Raw genomic sequence first — 17,189 nt, 5'->3', positions numbered from 1 at the left:
TAAAACCTGAAACAATAAACATCATGGAAATAAAAATAGTGACGATGCTTTAAGAAAAAAAAAAAAAACCAAACCTGTTGTCGAGGAGTTGATTCTGACTCATAGTGACTCTGTTGAACAGAGTAGAACTGCCCCCATAGAGTTTCCCAGGAGCACCTGGTGAATTCAAACAGCTGACTTTTTGGTTGGCAGCCATAGCTCTTAACCACTACACCACCAGGTTTTCCAAGGGACAATGCTAGGGGCTCTAATATACAGCAGATATAGGATATAAGCCATAACTAAAAATGAAGAAGCAGCAGAAGATAAACTGAATAACCAGGAGCTCCTAAAAATTAAACACTTATGCCCATCAAAAGACTTCACCAAAAGAATAAAAAGAGAACCTACAGATTTGGAAAAAAAAAATTTTGGCATATCTGACAAAGGGCTAATGTCTAAATCTACAAGATACTGCAACAACAAAAAGATAAATAATCCAATTAAAGGGCAAAGGATATGAACAGATACTTCACCAAAAATACATCCAGGCAGCCAACAGACCCATGTGGAAATATTCGTGATCATTAGCCATTACAGAAATGCAAATCAAAATTTACATTGAGATACCATGTCACCCCAACATTACTGTCGTTAGGTGCTGTCGAGTCAGTTCTGATTCATAGCGTCCTTATGTACAACAGAAGGAAACACTGCCCATTCCTGTGCCATCCTCGTGATCATTGTTATGCTTGAGCCCGTTGCAGCCACTGTGTCAATCCGTCTCGCTGTGGGGCTCCCTCCTGATATCATGTCCAAAGTATGTGAGGCGAAGTCTCGCCATCCTCGCTTCTGATGAGCGTTCTGGCTGTACTTCTTCCACGACAGATTTGTTTGTTCTGGCGGTTCATGGTACATTCAATATTCTTCGCCAACACCATAATTCAAACGCATCAATTCTCCTTTGGTCTTCCTTATTCATCATCCAGCTTTCACATGCATGTGAGGTGATTCAAAACACCATGGCTTGGGTCTGGCGCATTTTAGTCGCTAAAGTGACATCGTTGCATTTTAAAAAATTTTTATCGTGCTTCAAGTGAAAGTTTACAAATCAAGTCCGTCTCTCACAAAAAAACTTACATACACCTTGCTACATACTCCCAATTGCTCTCCCCCTAATGAGACAGCCCGCTTCCTCACTCCACCCTCTCTTTCTTGTCCATTTAGTCAGCTTCTAACCCCCTCTACCCTCTCATCTCCCCTCCAGGCAGGAGATGCCAAGATAGTCTCAAGTGCCCACCTGATCCAAGAAGCTCACTCCTCACCAGCATCCCTCTCCAACCCATTGTTCAGTCCAATCCCTATCTGGAGAGTTGGCTTTGGGAATGGTTCCTGTCTTGGGCCAACAGAAGGTCTGAGGGCCATGACCACCGGGGTCCTTCTAGTCTCAGTCAGACCATTAAGTCTGGTCTTTTTAAAAGAATATGGGGTCTACATCCCATTGCTCTCCTGCCCCCTCAGGGGTTCTCTGTTGTGTTCCCTGTCAGGGCAGTCATCGGTTGTAGCCGGGCACTATTTAGTTCTTCTGGTCTCAGGCTGATATAGTTTCTAGTGTGGCCCTTTCCATTTCTTGGGCTTGTAATTACCTTGTGTCCTTGGTATTCTTCATTCTCCTTCCATCCAGGTGGGTGGACACCAATTGATGCATCTTAGATGGCCACTTGCTAGCGTTTAAGACCCCAGACGCCACTTTCCAAAGTGGGAAGCAGAATGTTTTCTTAATGGATTTTATTATGCCAATTGGCCTATATATCCCCTAAAACCATGGTCCCCAAACCCCCACCCTTGCTTCGCTGGCCTTCAAAGCATTCAGTTTATTCAGGCAAGTTCTTTGCTTTTGGTTTAGTCCAGTTGTGCTGGCCTCACCTGTACCGTGTGTTGTCTTTCCCGTCACTAAAGTAGTTCTTATCTACTATCTAATTAGTGAATGCCCCTCTCCCACCCTCCTTCCCTCCCCCCCACCCGTAACCATCAAAGAATATTTTCTCTGTTTAAACTATTTCTCGAGTTCTTATAATAGTAGTCTTATACAATACTTGTCCTTTTGCAACTGGCTGATTTCACTCAGCATAATGCCTTCTAGGTTCCTCCATGTTATGAAATGTTTCACAGGTTCATCACTGTTCCTTATCGATGTGTAGTATTCCGTTGTGTGAATATACCATAATTTATTTATCCATTCATCCATTGATGGGCACCTTGGTTGTTTCCATTTTTTTGCTATTGTAAACAGTGGTGCAATGAACATGGGTGTGCATATATCCGTTCGTGCAAAGGCTCTTATTTCTCTAGGATACATTCCAAGGAGTGGGATTGCTGGATCGTATGGTAGTTCTATGTCTAGCTTTTTAAGAAAGCACCAAATTGAATTCCAAATTTGTTGTACCGTTTTACATTCCCACCAGCAGTGTACAACTGTTCCAATCTCTCCACAGCCTCTCCAACATTTATTAGTGTTTTTGGATTAATGCCAGCCTTGTTGGAGTGAGATGAAATCTCATTGTAGTTTTGATTTGCATTTCTCTAATGGCTAATGATCATGAACATTTCCTCATGTATCTGTTAGCTACCTGAATGTCTTCTTTAGTGAAGTGCCTGTTCATATCCTTTGCCCATTTTTTAATTGGGTTGTCTTTTTGACGTTGAGTTTTTGCAGTATCATGTGGATTTGAAAGATCAGGCACTGATCGGAAATGTCATAGCTAAAACCTTTTTCCCAGTCTGTAGGTAATCTTTTTTGGTGAAGTCTTTGGATGGGCATAGGTGTTTGATTTTTAGGAGCTCCCAGTTATCTAGTTTTTCTTCTGCATTGTTAGTAATGTTTTGTATACTGTTTATGCCATATATTAGGGCTCCTAACATTGTCCCTATTTTTTCTTCCATGATATTTATCATTTTAGATTTTCTATTTAGGTCTTTGATCCATTTAATCTTGCTTTTGTGCATGGACTGAAGTATGGGTCTTGTTTTTTTACAGATGGATGGATATCCAGTTATGCCAGCACTGTTTGTTAAAAAGATTGTGTTTTCCTCATTTAGCTGTTCTGGGGCCTTTCTCAAATATCAACTGCTCATTTGTTCATGGATTTATGTCTGAATTCCGAATTCTGTTCCATTGGTCTCTGTATCTGTTGTTGTACCAGTACCAGGCTGTTTTGAGTACTGTGGTGGTATGATAGGTTCTAAAATCAGGTAGAGTGAGGCCTCCCACTTTGTTCTTCTTTTTCAGTAATGCCTTACTTATCCAGGGCCTCTTTCCTTTCCATATGAAGTTGGTGATTTGTTTCTCCAACTCATTAAAGAATGTCGTTGAAATCTGGATCAGAATTGCGTAAAATCTATAGATCGCTTTTGGTAGAATAGACATTTTTATAATGTTAAGTCTTCCTATCTACAAACAAGGTATGTTCTTCCACTTACGTAAGTCTCTTGGTTTCTTGCAGAAGTGTACTGTAGTTTTCTTTGTATAAGTGTTTTACCTCTCTGGTAAGATTTATTCCTAAGTATTTTATCTTCTTGGGGGCTATTGTAAATGGCATTGATTCGGTGTTTTCCTCTTTGATGTTCTTTTTTTTGGTGTAGAGGAATCCAACTGATTTTTGTCTGTTTATCTTGTATCCTGATACTCTGCTTAACTCTTCTATTAGTTTCAGTAGTTTTCTGGAGGATTCCTTGGGGTTTTCTGTGTATAAGATCATGTCATCTGCAAATAGAGATACTTTTACTTCTTCCTTGCCAATCTGGATGCCCTTTATTTCTTTATTTAGCCTAATTGCTCTGGCTAGGACTTCCAGCACAATGTTGAATAAGAGCAGTGATAAAGGGCATCCTTGTCTGGTTCCCGATCTCAGTGGGAATGCTTTCAGGCTCTCTCCATTTATGGTGATGTTGGCTGTTGGCTTTGTATAAATGCCCTTTATTATGCTGAGGAATTTTCCTTCTATTCCTATTTTGCTGAGAGTTTTTATCATGAATGAGTGTTGCACTTTGTCAAATGCCTTTTCTGCATCAATTGATAAAATCATGTGATTCTTGTCTTTTGTTTTATTTATGTGGTGGATTACGTTAAATGTTTTTGTAATGTTGAACCATCCCTGCATACCTGGTATGAATCCCACTTGGTCATGGTGAATTATGTTTTTGATATGTTGTTGAATTCTATTGGCTAGAATTTTGTTGAGGATTTTTCCGTCTAACTTCATGAAGGATATAGGTCTATAATTTTCTTTTCTTGTGGTGTCTTTACCTGGTTTTGGTACCAGGGATATGGTGGCTTCAGAGAATGAGTTTGGTAGTATTCTGTCCTTTTCTACGCTCTGAAATACCTTTAGTAGTAGTGGTGTTAACTCTTCTCTGAAAGTTTGGAAGAACTCTGCAGTGAAGTCGTCTGGGCCTGGGCTTTTTTTTGTTCGGAGTTTTTTGATTACCTTTTCCATCTCTTCTTTTGTTATGGGTCTATTTAGTTGTTCTACCTCTGCTTTTGTTAGTTTAGGTAGGTAGTGTGTTTCTAGGAATTCACCCATTTCTTTTAGGTTTTCAAATTTGCTAGAGTACAATTTTTCATGGTAATCTGATATGATTTTTTTTAATTTCAGTTGGGTTTGTTGTAATATTGCCCCTCTTATTTCTTATTTGGGTGATTTGCTCCCTCCCCTCTTTTTCTTTTGTCAGTTTGGCCAATGCTTTATCATTTTTGTTGATTTTTTCAAAGAACCAGCTTTTGGTCTTGTCAGTTCTTTCAACTGTTTTTCTATATCATTTAGTTTTGCTCTAATATCATTTAGTTTTGCTCTAATTTTTATTTTTTCTTTTCTTCTGGTGCCTGAGGGTTTCTTTTGTGGCTCTCTTCCTATTTGTTCAAGTTGTAGGGATAATTCTTTGATTTTGGCCTGTTTCTCTTTTTGTATATGTGCATTTATTGATATAAATTGTCCTCTGAGCACTGCTTTTGCTGTGTCCCAAGGGTTCTGATAGGGAGTGTTTTCATTCTCATTGGATTCTAGGAATTTCTTTATTCCATCCTTCATGTCTTCTATAATCCCATCTTTTTTGAGCAGGGTATTGTTCAGTTTCCAAGTGTTTGATTTCTTTTCCCTGCTTTTTCTGTTATTGATTTCCACTTTTATGGCCTTATGGTCAGAGAAGATCCTTTGTAATATTTCAATGTTTTGGATTCTGCTACGGCTTGCTTTATGACCTAATACGTGGTCTATTCTAGAGAATATTCCATGTGCACTAGAAAGGAAAGTATACTTGGTTGCTGCTGGTTGCAGTGTTCTGTATATGTCTATGAGGACAAGTTGGTTGATTGTGGCATTTACATCTTCCGTGTCTTTATTGAGCTTCTTTCTGGATGTCCTGTCCTTCACCCAAAGTGGTGTGTTGAAGTCTCCTACTATCATTATGGAGCTGCCTACCTCACTTTTCAATGCTGATAGGGTTTGTTTTATGTATCTTGCAGTACTGTCATTGGGTGCATAAATATTTAATATGGTTATATCTACTTGGTGTATTGTCCCTTTAACCATTATATAGTGTCCTTCCTTATCCTTTCTGATGGATTTAACTTTAAACAGAAATTAATATTGCCACTCCTGCTCTTTTTTGATTGTTGTTTGGTTGATACATTTTTTCCATCCTTTGAGTTTTAGTTTGTTTGTGTCTCTAAGTCTAAAGTGTGTTTCTTGGAGGCAGCATATAGACGGATCGTGTTTTTTAATCCATTTTGCCACTCTCTCTTTATTGGTGCATTTAGTCTATTTACATTCAGGGTAATTATGGATAGTATGAATTTAGTGCTATCATTTTGATGTCTTTTTTTGTGTGTTGTTGACAGTTTCTTTTTCCCACTTGATGTTATGTGCTGAGTAGATTTTCTTTATATATTGTCCTTTCCTCATATTCGTTGTTGTTGATTTTGTTTCTGCTGAGTCTCTATTTTTCCCTCATATTTTATTTTGATGAGTAGGATAGTTTGTCTCCTTTGCGGTTACCTTATTATTTATCCCTATTTTCTAAATTTAAAACTAACTTTTATTTCTTTGTATTGCCGTATCTTCCTCTCCATATGAGAGGTGTATGATTACATTTCTTAGTCCCTCTTTATTACTTTAACGTTGTCTTCTTTTATATAGTAACATCACTGTTCCCCTGTTTTTGGTTTCTTTCTTTTTTTTTTTTTTAATAACCTTGCTTTGTTTTTTTGGATTTCCCTGTCTGGGTTGACTTCTGGTTGCTCTGCCCAGTGTTGAGTCTTGAGTTGATACCTGATATTATTGATTTTCTAACCAAAGAACTCCCTTTAGTATTTCTGGTAGTTTTGGTTTGGTTTTTACAAATTCCCTCAACTTATATTTATCTGGAAATGTCTTAATTTCTCCTTCATATTTAACAGACAGTTTTGCTGGATATATGATTCTGGCAGGCAATGTTTTTCCTTCAATTTTTTAAATATGTCACCCCATTGCCTTCTTGCCTGCATGGTTTCTGCCGAGTAGTCCGAGCTTATTCTTATCGGCTCTCCTTTGTAGGTGACTTTTCATTTATCCCTTGCTGCTCTTATAATTCTCTCTTTATCTTTGGTTTTGGCAAGTTGGATTATAATATGTCTTGGTGACTTTCTTTTAACATCTACCTTATGTGGAGTTTGATGAGCATCTTGGATAGATATCTTCTCATCTTTCACAATATTAGGGAAGTTTTCTGCCAACAAATCTTCAACAATTTTCTCTGTATTTTCTGTCATCCCTCTCTGTTCTGGTACTCCAATCACTCGTAGGTTATTTCTCTTGATAGAGTCCCACATAATTCTTAAGGTTTCTTCATTTTTTTTTTCAATTCTTTTATCTGATTTTTCTTCAAATTTATTAGCGCCTAGTGATTTATCTTCAAGTTCAGAAATTCTAGTTTCTACTTGCTCAATTCTGCTCCTCTTTCTATTGAGTTGTCTAATTCTGTAATTTTATTGTTAATCTTCTGAATTTTGTTGCTGTCTGTCTATGGATTTTTCAAGCTTATTAAACTTTTCATTATGTTCCTGAATAATCTTTCTAATTTCTTCAGCTGCTTTATCTGTGTGTTCCTTGCCTTGTTCTGCGTATTGCCTGATTTCCTTCCTGATGTCTTGAAGGGTTCTGTATATCAGGCTTTTGTATTGTGCATCTGGTAATTCCAGGAATGCACTTTCATCTAGAAGATCCCTGGATTCTTTGTTTTGAGAGCCTGTTGAGGTGATCATGGTCTGTTTCTTTATGTGACTTGATATTGACTGTTGTCTCCGAGCCATCTACAAGTTACTGTATTAGTTTATGCTTGCTTATTGTGTTGTAGCTTCTTGCTTTGTTTTGTTTTTGGTATACCCCTATGGGTTGCTTGAGTGAGCTAGGTTGATTATTTTCGCCTTTGGAGCTCTGATGTCCTGTCCCCAGCTGGCTAGAGCTGTTATCAGGTATATTAGTCTAGGAGTCCATTCACTTTTCTTGTATGAATTCAGCTCAGTCCTACAGTCTTAGAGGAGCAGGGGTGATTAGCACATATACCGGTATCTGATTGCAGCAGGGGGTCACGCTCTGAACAAGGCAGGGGCTGAGAACCAACCTTCAAGTGTCTCTGAGGAAAACGTGTCTCTGTTCCCTAGAGCGTGTTGGTGGGTGGGTTCTGCAGACGGATCATGGGCACCCAAAGTTTTGGGTTATAAAGACTGGGAGGTACCACTTATCTTTGGACCCCTGTTGCAGGTGGCTGGGTGATCTGAGTGGAGCTACCAGTCCTTAGGTCCCTGATGTGGGTTAGTGAGGACCTTGTTTAATAGGCAAAGCAATGGCAAACATCAAACACCCACCTCTCCACTGCACAGCTGAAATGGTTGGAGTTTGCCAACAAGGGCCTATTCTCCCGAAACAGGCCCACACAGGTCCATGCAGAAGGGAAAGGTGCTCAAGGCCCATGGGCGGTTTATGCCTGGACAGGAGCCGCTTCTGTCCTGAGCTCCCCCGGTTAATGGAACTAGCAAATTATCTTATCCCCCCAACTGCAAATTTGTTCCTTCCCCAGGGCTGGTAGGATGGCTCTAGGTGCTCTCCAGCGTCTATCTCAGGCCCAGGAATTTAGCCACTGAAGCTGGCTTGGGGGTAGGGGGGCACAGTAAAATATACACAAGCACTTAGCCTTTGCCGAGAGCGCCGTCCTCCTCAGGTTCCAGAGGTGTGAGTAGGCTGTGTGGCTGGCTGCTTCTCCCTGAGGGCACTGCAGCCGAATGCTAGCACCGGCCTGCCGCTCCCACCACCGCCACTCCGGGAATGGTGCCTGAGGGCTCCCTGCGAATCAGGTCCGGTAACTCCTCTCCACTTCTGTAGGGTCTTTTCCTCCCTCTGCCCCTCAGTTCGTTGTCTAAGCTTGCCTTTGATGCTCAGGGCTCCCAGCTTGTCATATTCTTGTTTCACTTGTTTTTTCAGGTCTTTGTTGTAAAGGGGGCTCGCTGGAAGCGTCTGTATTCTGCCATCTTGGCTCCGCCTCCTTCTGTTCTTTTTTGATGTGTGCATTTATTGTTATAAATTGACCTCTGAGCCCTTCCTTTGCTGTGTCTCAAATGTTTTCATTTTCATTTGATTCTAGGAAGTTTTGGATTCCCTCTTTGATTTCTTTTATTACCTAGTTGTAAGCAAGGTGTTATTCAGTTTCCATCTATTTGATTTTTTATCCTTCCTTTTCCTGTTACTGATTTCTACTTTTATGGCATTGTGATCAGAAAGAATGCTTTTTATTATTTGGATGTTTTAGATTTTTATTGAGGGTTGCTTTGTGGCCTAAAATGTGGTGTATTCTGAAGAATGTTCCTTGTGTGTTGGAAAAGACTGTATATTTTGTTGCTGGTGCATGGAGTGTTCTATATACATCTTGAGGTCCAGTTGGTTGATTTAGGTCTTTAGATCTGTATCTTTGCTGAGTTTTTTCCGGAACTGTCAATTTCTCTTTTCAGTGCTGTTAGATTTTGTTTTATGTATTTTGGAGCCCTGTTGTTGGGTGCATAGATATTTATTAAGGTTATGTCTTCTTCTTCGATTTCCCCTTTAATCATTACATAATGTCCTTCCTTGTCTTTTACTGTTGATTTTGCCTTAAAGTCTATTTTACCTGAGATTAGTATTGCCACTCCTGCCCTTTTTTGGTTACTGTTTCCTTGACGCATATTTTTCCGCCTTTTGATTTTTTATAAATGTATGTATTTGTGTCTAAAATGTGTCTCCTGTAGACAACATACTGATGGGTCATTTTTTTTTTAATCCATTCTGCCACTCTCTGTCTCTTTACAGGCACATTAAGCCATTTACATTCAGTGCAATTATTGATAGTTATGTGTTTTTTTGCTGTCATATTGTGCTTTTTTTCTGTGGTGCTGGAGTTTTGTTTTTTCCTTTTACTCTGCTGTACTGAGTTCCTTTGGTTTGTGGATTTTTTCTTTCGTTATTTCAAATTTTATGTTTACTGAATCTTTGTTTTTCTTTTTTATTCTGATGAGTAGGTTTATTATCTTTTTTTGTGGTTACCTTGAAATTTACCTTTACCTTCCTAAGTTTGAACTAATCTCTTTTTACTCGATATTACCTTGACTTCCTCACCATTTGAAAGTTCTACACTGGCATGTTTTTTTCCCCCTTTTATTGTTTTGATATTGTCGTCATTTACAGATTGATGACTCTGCCTCCCTGTTTTAAGTCTTTTAGCTTTGTCTTATTATTGTCCGATGCTGTCCTGTGTCCTAGACTCCAGCTGTTGTCTGATGTTGTTTGTTTTCTAATCAAAGGACTCCCTTTAATATTTCTTGTAAGTTTGGCTTGATTTTTCAGAATTCCTTAATTTCTACCTGGAAATGCCCTAATTTCACCATTGTATTTGAGAGAGTTTTGCAGGTTATATTATTCTTGGTTGGCAGGTTTTTTTCTTTCAAGGTTTTATATAGTTATCCCACTGCCTTCTGGCCTGCATAGATTCTGGTAAGTACTCGGAGTTTAGTCTTATTGTTTCCCCTTTGTAAATGACTCTTCGTTTTCCTTGAACTGCTCTCAGGATTCTTCCTTTGTCTTTGGTTTTGACAACTGTGATTATAATGTGTCTTGGTGACTTTCTTTTAGGGTCTATCCTGTTTGGGGTTCATTGAACTTCTTGGATGGACAGCTTTTCATCTTTCATATTTGGGAAGTTGTCTGCCAGCAAATCTTCAACAATCTTCTCCTGTTCTGGAACTGTGATCATGTGCAAATTTTTGCTCTTGATCGTGTCCCACATAATTCTTGTTTTCTTCATTTTTCTTGATTTTTTCTCAAAAAGCGGGTCATCCATGGATTTGTATTTAATTTTGCTGATCCTGTCTTCCATTGTTTCAAATTTGCTCATAAAACTTTCTATCAAGTTGTCCGTTTCTGAAATTTTGTTTTTATCTTTTGGCTATGTTTTCTTTGGTTTTATCTGTGTTTTTCATGATTTTGTCTATTTTTCCTTGGCTTTGTCTTTGTTTTCCTTGATCTCTCTCCTGGTCTCTTGGAGGCCTTAAATATTATTCTTTTGAATTCCATATCAGGTAATTCGATTGTATTTTCTTCTACCAGGAAGTCATCTGATTCTTTATTTTGGTCATTTGCTGGAGCCATCTTGTCCTGCTTATTCATGTTTTGATATTGTCTGCTGTCTCTGAGCCAATAAGGTATTATTTTCTGTATTTATTGATTTTATATTCATTTGTTTTGTTTTGTTTTGCTATGTCAGTGTTTGAAAGCCAGGCATGTTTTGCTGTTTGCTCATCTTGCACAACAGTTCTCACCATCTTGTCTGGGTGTGCAGGGCACCAGCATGCAGGGCAAGCCCACTTCACTATACACTGGTTTGGTGAGGTGACTGAGGGTGGACTGGGCAGGCATTGTCTTTCTCTTGATGTTGGCCCAGAGATGTGGAAAATTTCACAGCCCCTCACCAGATAGGGAGTGTTATGAGCTCATTTCTCACCATTCAGCAGCTAGTCAAGCAGCAGGAGGTGAGGGCAGTGTGGGTCTGGTGTGTGGCTGACCTGATCACTGGGGGGGCTGCAGCTGCAGCAGCATGTTGGGGACCAATGGGAAGGGGAGTTGGCATATGGGGTGGAGCTCTGTCTCCTGTTGGGAGCTCTATGAAGTTGTCTTCCTGTCTGGCGTCATTGCTGGCTGTGCTCCAATATGGTGAAGTTCTGCCGCTTCAGCTGCCAGGGGGTCTCCACTGTGTGGCTCTCCTCATTCCCTGTCTCCGTCAGTTTCCTATTCCATTTGGTGCTTGGTCTAGTTCTTTATCCCTTCATTTGATGCTTAGCATTCCAGGACTGACATTTTATCAGTTTATTTAGTTTTTCAGGTCTTTGCTGCAGAGGGACAGCATGGTGCTTTTGTCTATAGTGCCATGTTGGGTCCCAGCTATATATGTAGAAGTCCTTTTCTTGCCTAAAAATTGTCTAGTAAAATGGACCTTTGGTAAAGTAACCTACACACACTTCTGTACATCTGCCATCAGTGAAAAAAATTAATGTTGCTACAAACTTTAAAATGATGTTTAATGCCTCATTACAGTTAATTTTGGAGTCTCTGGGTGGTGCCGTTATGCACTAGTTAATGCACTTGGCTGCTAACCGAAAAATTGGTGGTTCAAGTCCACACAGAGGCTCCTCGGTAGAAAGGCCTGTTGATCAACTCCTGAAAAATCAACCATTGAAAACCGTATGGAGTTAAGAAGAGTCATGAATAGGAGGAGAAAATGGAATGCATGGGTAATTGCCTCCAGGAATAACTGCCTCTGTTGCCACGAGACCAGAAGAACTGTATGGTGCCAAACTGCCATTACTGAACATTGAGCAGACTCTACAGAAGAATCCTAATCAAAAGGGGTAAAATGTAGAACAGAATTTATGATTCTCATAGAATACAGATTTTCTGCAGCCATGGAGGCTAGATAAACCCGTAGAACTATTGCCCTAAGATAATCTTTAAAACTTAAACCAGAAATATCCCCTGAAGTCTTTAAAAAAAAAAACAAAAAACAGTAGTTTAGCTTACCTAGTAAAGAATTAGTAAAGAATGTCTGCCTTGAGCACTGTGCTTTCTTAAGAACTATCTATATGGGCTCAAAAACTAATGAATATCACCTGTAAGTACTGTGCTCCTTTTAAAAATCACCTATATGAAATCAAACAGTCAATAGTTACTTTGAAACAAGGATGAGAAAGTGAGGGGGCAGGAAATCTAGATTAATGGGAATGGAACAACCAGAACAGAAACAAAGAGAATTTTCACACATTGTGAAGAATGTAACCAATGTCACTGAATAACTTGTGTAGAAATTGTTGAATAGGAATCTTCACTGAAAACACAATTAAAAATATTAAAAAAAATAGATATATACATATATAGGCATATATGTATATAGGTATGAGTATATATGCACATATATTCATATGTATAATAAAGCACATGGGGGGCACAACTGCAGCTACTTCTCAGACATAGTCAAATACCTCACAGGATTGATTTTCTGGGTTTGAAGGATCAGGAACACAGTCTTGTAGGACATCTCAGTCAATTGGCAAAATATAGTTTGTAAAGTTATGTTTTACATCCTAGTTTGCTAAGTAGAATCCAGGGTTTTAAAAGCTTTCAAGAGACCATCTAAGATACAACTATTGGTCTCTACTCATCCATAGCAAAAGAGAAAGGAGGAAACCAAAGACTCAAAGAAGAAACTAGTTTACAGGACAAATAGTCTACATGAACCATGGCCTCACCTACCCTGAGAAGAAGAACTAGCTTATAGGTGGCTACCACTACCAATCATTCTAACCTGGGCCACAATAGATGGACATTGATAGAATGGGAGTAAAATTTGGACTAGAACCTCAAATGAAAAAAAGAAAAAACAGACTTACTGGACTGGTTGATACTGGAGAACTCCCAGAGACTACTGCTCTTAGATACTCTTCAAACCTTGAACCAAAAACAACCCGAGGTCACCTTATAGCTAAATAACAGATTGGCTCACAGAATAATGAGTATCACCTGCAAGTACTGTGCTCCTTTAAAAAATCACCTATATGAGACCAAACAGTCAACAATGACTTTAAAACAAAGATGAGAATGTAAGGGAGCAGGGAAACTAGATTACTGGAAACAGAACAACCAGAATGGAAATAATGAGCATGTTCATGCATTGTGAAGAATGAAACTAATGTTACTGAACAACTTGTGTAGAAATTGTTGAATGGAAATCTAAACTGCTACACAAAAAAACCGTCACCAAAAACAATAAAATATTCTTCAAAAAAAAAAAATCTATCTATACAGGACCAAATTGCAACCGCAACTCAAAAGATTAGATAGGAAACTTAGGATGCAGTGAGTTTGTGCTAACTGGAAAGGAACAATTCAGAAAAGGAGGGGGAGAATGGTTGAAAAACGCAAAGAATATAATCAATGTCACTGAATGGTATCTGTGAAAATAGTTGAATTGGTGTATGTCCTGCTATGTATATTCTCAACAACAAAAATAAAATAATTCATTAAAAAAAAAAGAATCCTTTGGGATCCTGGTCTCTCCAAAAAAAAAAAAAGAAAAGAAAAGAAACCCTTTGGAACACAGTTCTACTTTGACATACATGGGCTGGCCATGAGTCAGTATCCACTTGATGGCAACTGGTACTGGTACTAGTACACTTACTCTTTACAATAATAATTTAAAAAATACCTTAGTTAAATAATTTAAGCTATATCATGAAGCTTCCAGGAGTTTTTCACGCTCTTCCTCCCTCTGCTCATAGTTCAAGAAGGATGAGAAGGTAAACTGTTTCTCAACCAAACCCAGACTTTTGTCACCACAGCAAATGGCTCCAGTTGCCAACTAGACCCACATTTATATGGATCAAGACAGGCTCCTCACTGGTCTTCCAGTTATACTTTCTGTCTAGGACCAGACTTATACGGGTTACTTAAAAAAAAAATTTTTTTTTTGTGATTGTAATTTTATATTGAGAGGATTAGGGTGGTTGTAACACCACCCTTACTCAGGTCACCTCCCTGATCCAAGGTAAAGGGGGTTTCCCTGGGGTGTGGCCTGCACCACCTTTTATCTCTGAAGAGATAAAAGGAAGCTAGCAGAGAGTTGGGGACCTCATACTACCAAGGAAGCAGTGCCAGGAGCAAAGTGTGTCCTTTGGACCCGGGTCCCTGTGCCTGAGAAGCTCCTCGACCAGGGGATGATTGAGGACAAGGACCTTCCTCCAGAGCTGACAGAGACAGAAAGATTTCCCCTGGAGCTGACACCCTGAATTTGGATTTTTAGCCTACTTTATTGTGAGAAAATAAACTTTTCTTTGTTAAAACCATTCACTTGTGATATTTCATTTATAGCAGCACTGGATGACTAAGACCCTCCGTATAACAGAAAAACACTGCCCAGTACTGCGCCATCCTCATGATCGTTGTTACGCTTGAGCCTGTTATTGCAGCCACTGTGTCAATCCATCTCTCTGAGGGGCTTCCTCTTTTTTGCTGACCCTCTACCAAGCATGATGTCCTTCTCCAGGGACTGATTTCCCCTGGATAATATGTCCAAAGCATGTGAGATGAAGTCTCACCATCATCATATCTCATGAGCATTCTGGCAGGCGGTACTTCTTCCAAGACAGATTTGTTCCTTCTTTTGGCAGTCCATGGTACATTCAATATTCTTCGTCAACACCACAATTTAGAAGCGTCAGTTCTTCTTTGATCTTCCTTATTCATTGTCCAACTTTCACATGCATATGAGGTGACTGAAAACATCTTGGCTTGGGCAAGGTGCATCTTAGTCCTCAAAGTGACATCTTTAACACTTTAAAAATGTCTTTTGCAGCAAATTTGCCCAACACAACGCGTCATTTGATTTCCTGACTGCTGCTTCCATGGGCATTGATTGTGGATCCAAGTAGAATGAAATCCTTGACAACTTCAGTCTTTGTTTCTCATGATGTTGCTTATTGGTCCAGCTGTGAGGATTTTTGTTTTATGCTAAGGTGCAATCCATACTGAAGGCTGTGGTGTTTCATCTTCATCAGCAAGTGTTTCAAGTCCTCTTTGCTTTTATCAAGAAAGGTTGTGTCATCTGCATAACGCAAGTTAATGAGTCTTCCTCCAATCCTGATGCCCCATTTTTGTTCATATAGTCCAGTGTCTTGGATTATTTGCTCAACATACACATTGAATAATTATGGTGAAAATACACAACCCTGATTCACATGTCTCCTGACTTTAAACCATGCAGTATCCCCTTGTTCTGAGCAACTGCCCCTTGATCTGTGTACAGGTTCCTCATGAGCACAATCAAGTGTTCTGGAATTCCGATTCTTCGCAATGTTATCTATAATTTGTAATGATCCACATGGTCAAGTGCTTTTGCACAGTCAATAAAACACAGGTAAACATCTTTCTGGTATCCTCTGCTTTCAGCCAAGATCCATCTGACATCATCAATGGTATCCCTTGTACCAACTCCTCTTCTGAATCTGGCTTGAATTTCTGGCAGTTTCCTGTCAATGTACTGCTGCAACTGCCCTTTAATGTTCTTCAGCAAAACTTTACTTGCGTGTGATATTAATGATACTGCTCAATAATTTTTGCATTCAGTTGGATCACCTTTCTTTGGAATAAGGGTAACATACAGTAATATTGAAAAATTTTGTTTTGACTATAATCTGAGTTTCTATCATCTTTAAAATACCATATATGCAAAATTTTACTGGTTGGTGACAAATACACTGCTTATAAAATCCTATGTTAGGATATCTGTTTCTACATATAAATCTACTAGGTTACATTTAAAGTCCCTAAAGCCAAACCTGTTGCGATTGAGCCGATTCTGACTCATAGTGACCCTATAGGACAGAGTGGAACTGTCCCATAGGGTTTCCAAGGTGTAGCTGGTGGATTTGAACTGCTGACTTTTTGGTTAGCAGCCAAGTTCTTTAAACCACTGTATCACCAGGTGGCACAAACAGTTTGTACTCAACTACTAACCTAAAGGAGCCCTGGTGGTGCAGTGGTTAAGAGCTCAGCTGCTAACCAAAAGGTCAGCTGTTCCAATCCATCAGGCACTCCTTGGAAACCCTGCAGAGCAGCTCGGCTCTGTCCTATGTGGTGGCTATGAGTCGGAGTTGAATCATGGGCATCAAGTTTTTCTCAAACCCACTCAGTGGCAACACAGAAGAAAGGCCTAGCAATCTGGTTCTGAAACTCCACACTGCCAATGGTAGTCCTTGGAAACCACGGCTTTCAAACTGCGGTTTGCTCCGAGCCTGCTGCCCTTGCAAAATGCAGCCTCTAACTTCAGTTTGTATTTGGCACCAGATCTTTGCACATCTGTTGTTCAGGATCTTGAGGCAAGCGCGCATCTGGAGAATCGTATCTTTACCTGACCCTGGACCTGAGCATCACAGGAGGGAAGGATATTCTCTGGCATACAGTTCCATCCGAGCCCAGGCAGGGAGGGGTGGGGGTGTAGGGTTTCAGGCTCCAATCCCTGTCCCCTGTGGACTCGAGGACATAAAAGGTCCCTGGTCCCCTCCGCTGCGGGAAGGCAGCGTGTGGTCTTTTGGCCAATAGGTCCCAAGTTGCTCCTTGTCTGCGCAGACAATGAATTACCACCTTCTGTTTTCCTTGCAATTGGCATCTTATTTCGATCAGCTAATAGGACAAAAAAAAAAAAAAAAAAGGACAGGACAAGACCTGAGGAATTTGGTTACAGATTCCTAAATATTAAACCGAAAAAATCAAATCCGTTGCCATTAAGTGTATTCCAACTTACAGCAATCCCACAGGACAGAGTAGAACATTCCCACAATGCTTCCAAGGCTGTAAATCATGGTCTGGCTGGTGGGTTCCAACCACTGAGCTTTTGGATAGTAGCCCAGTGCTTAACCTATGGGACACCTGGGCTCCTTTCTGCAAACATTATAGCTAAGAAAACTCTATGGAACAGTTCTACTCTGTAATACATGGGGTCATCATAAGGCCCAACGGACTCACTGGCAAAGAGTTTTTAAAAAAATAAAGACGTCTTACCCCACGCAACCCCAGTTACATCAAAACTTCCGCCATTACCCCCCCATC

The sequence above is a fragment of the Loxodonta africana genome, chromosome 17 (assembly GCF_030014295.1).
Source record: "Loxodonta africana isolate mLoxAfr1 chromosome 17, mLoxAfr1.hap2, whole genome shotgun sequence".
Classification (NCBI taxonomy): domain Eukaryota; kingdom Metazoa; phylum Chordata; class Mammalia; order Proboscidea; family Elephantidae; genus Loxodonta; species Loxodonta africana.
This window is presented reverse-complemented; position numbering follows the sequence as displayed.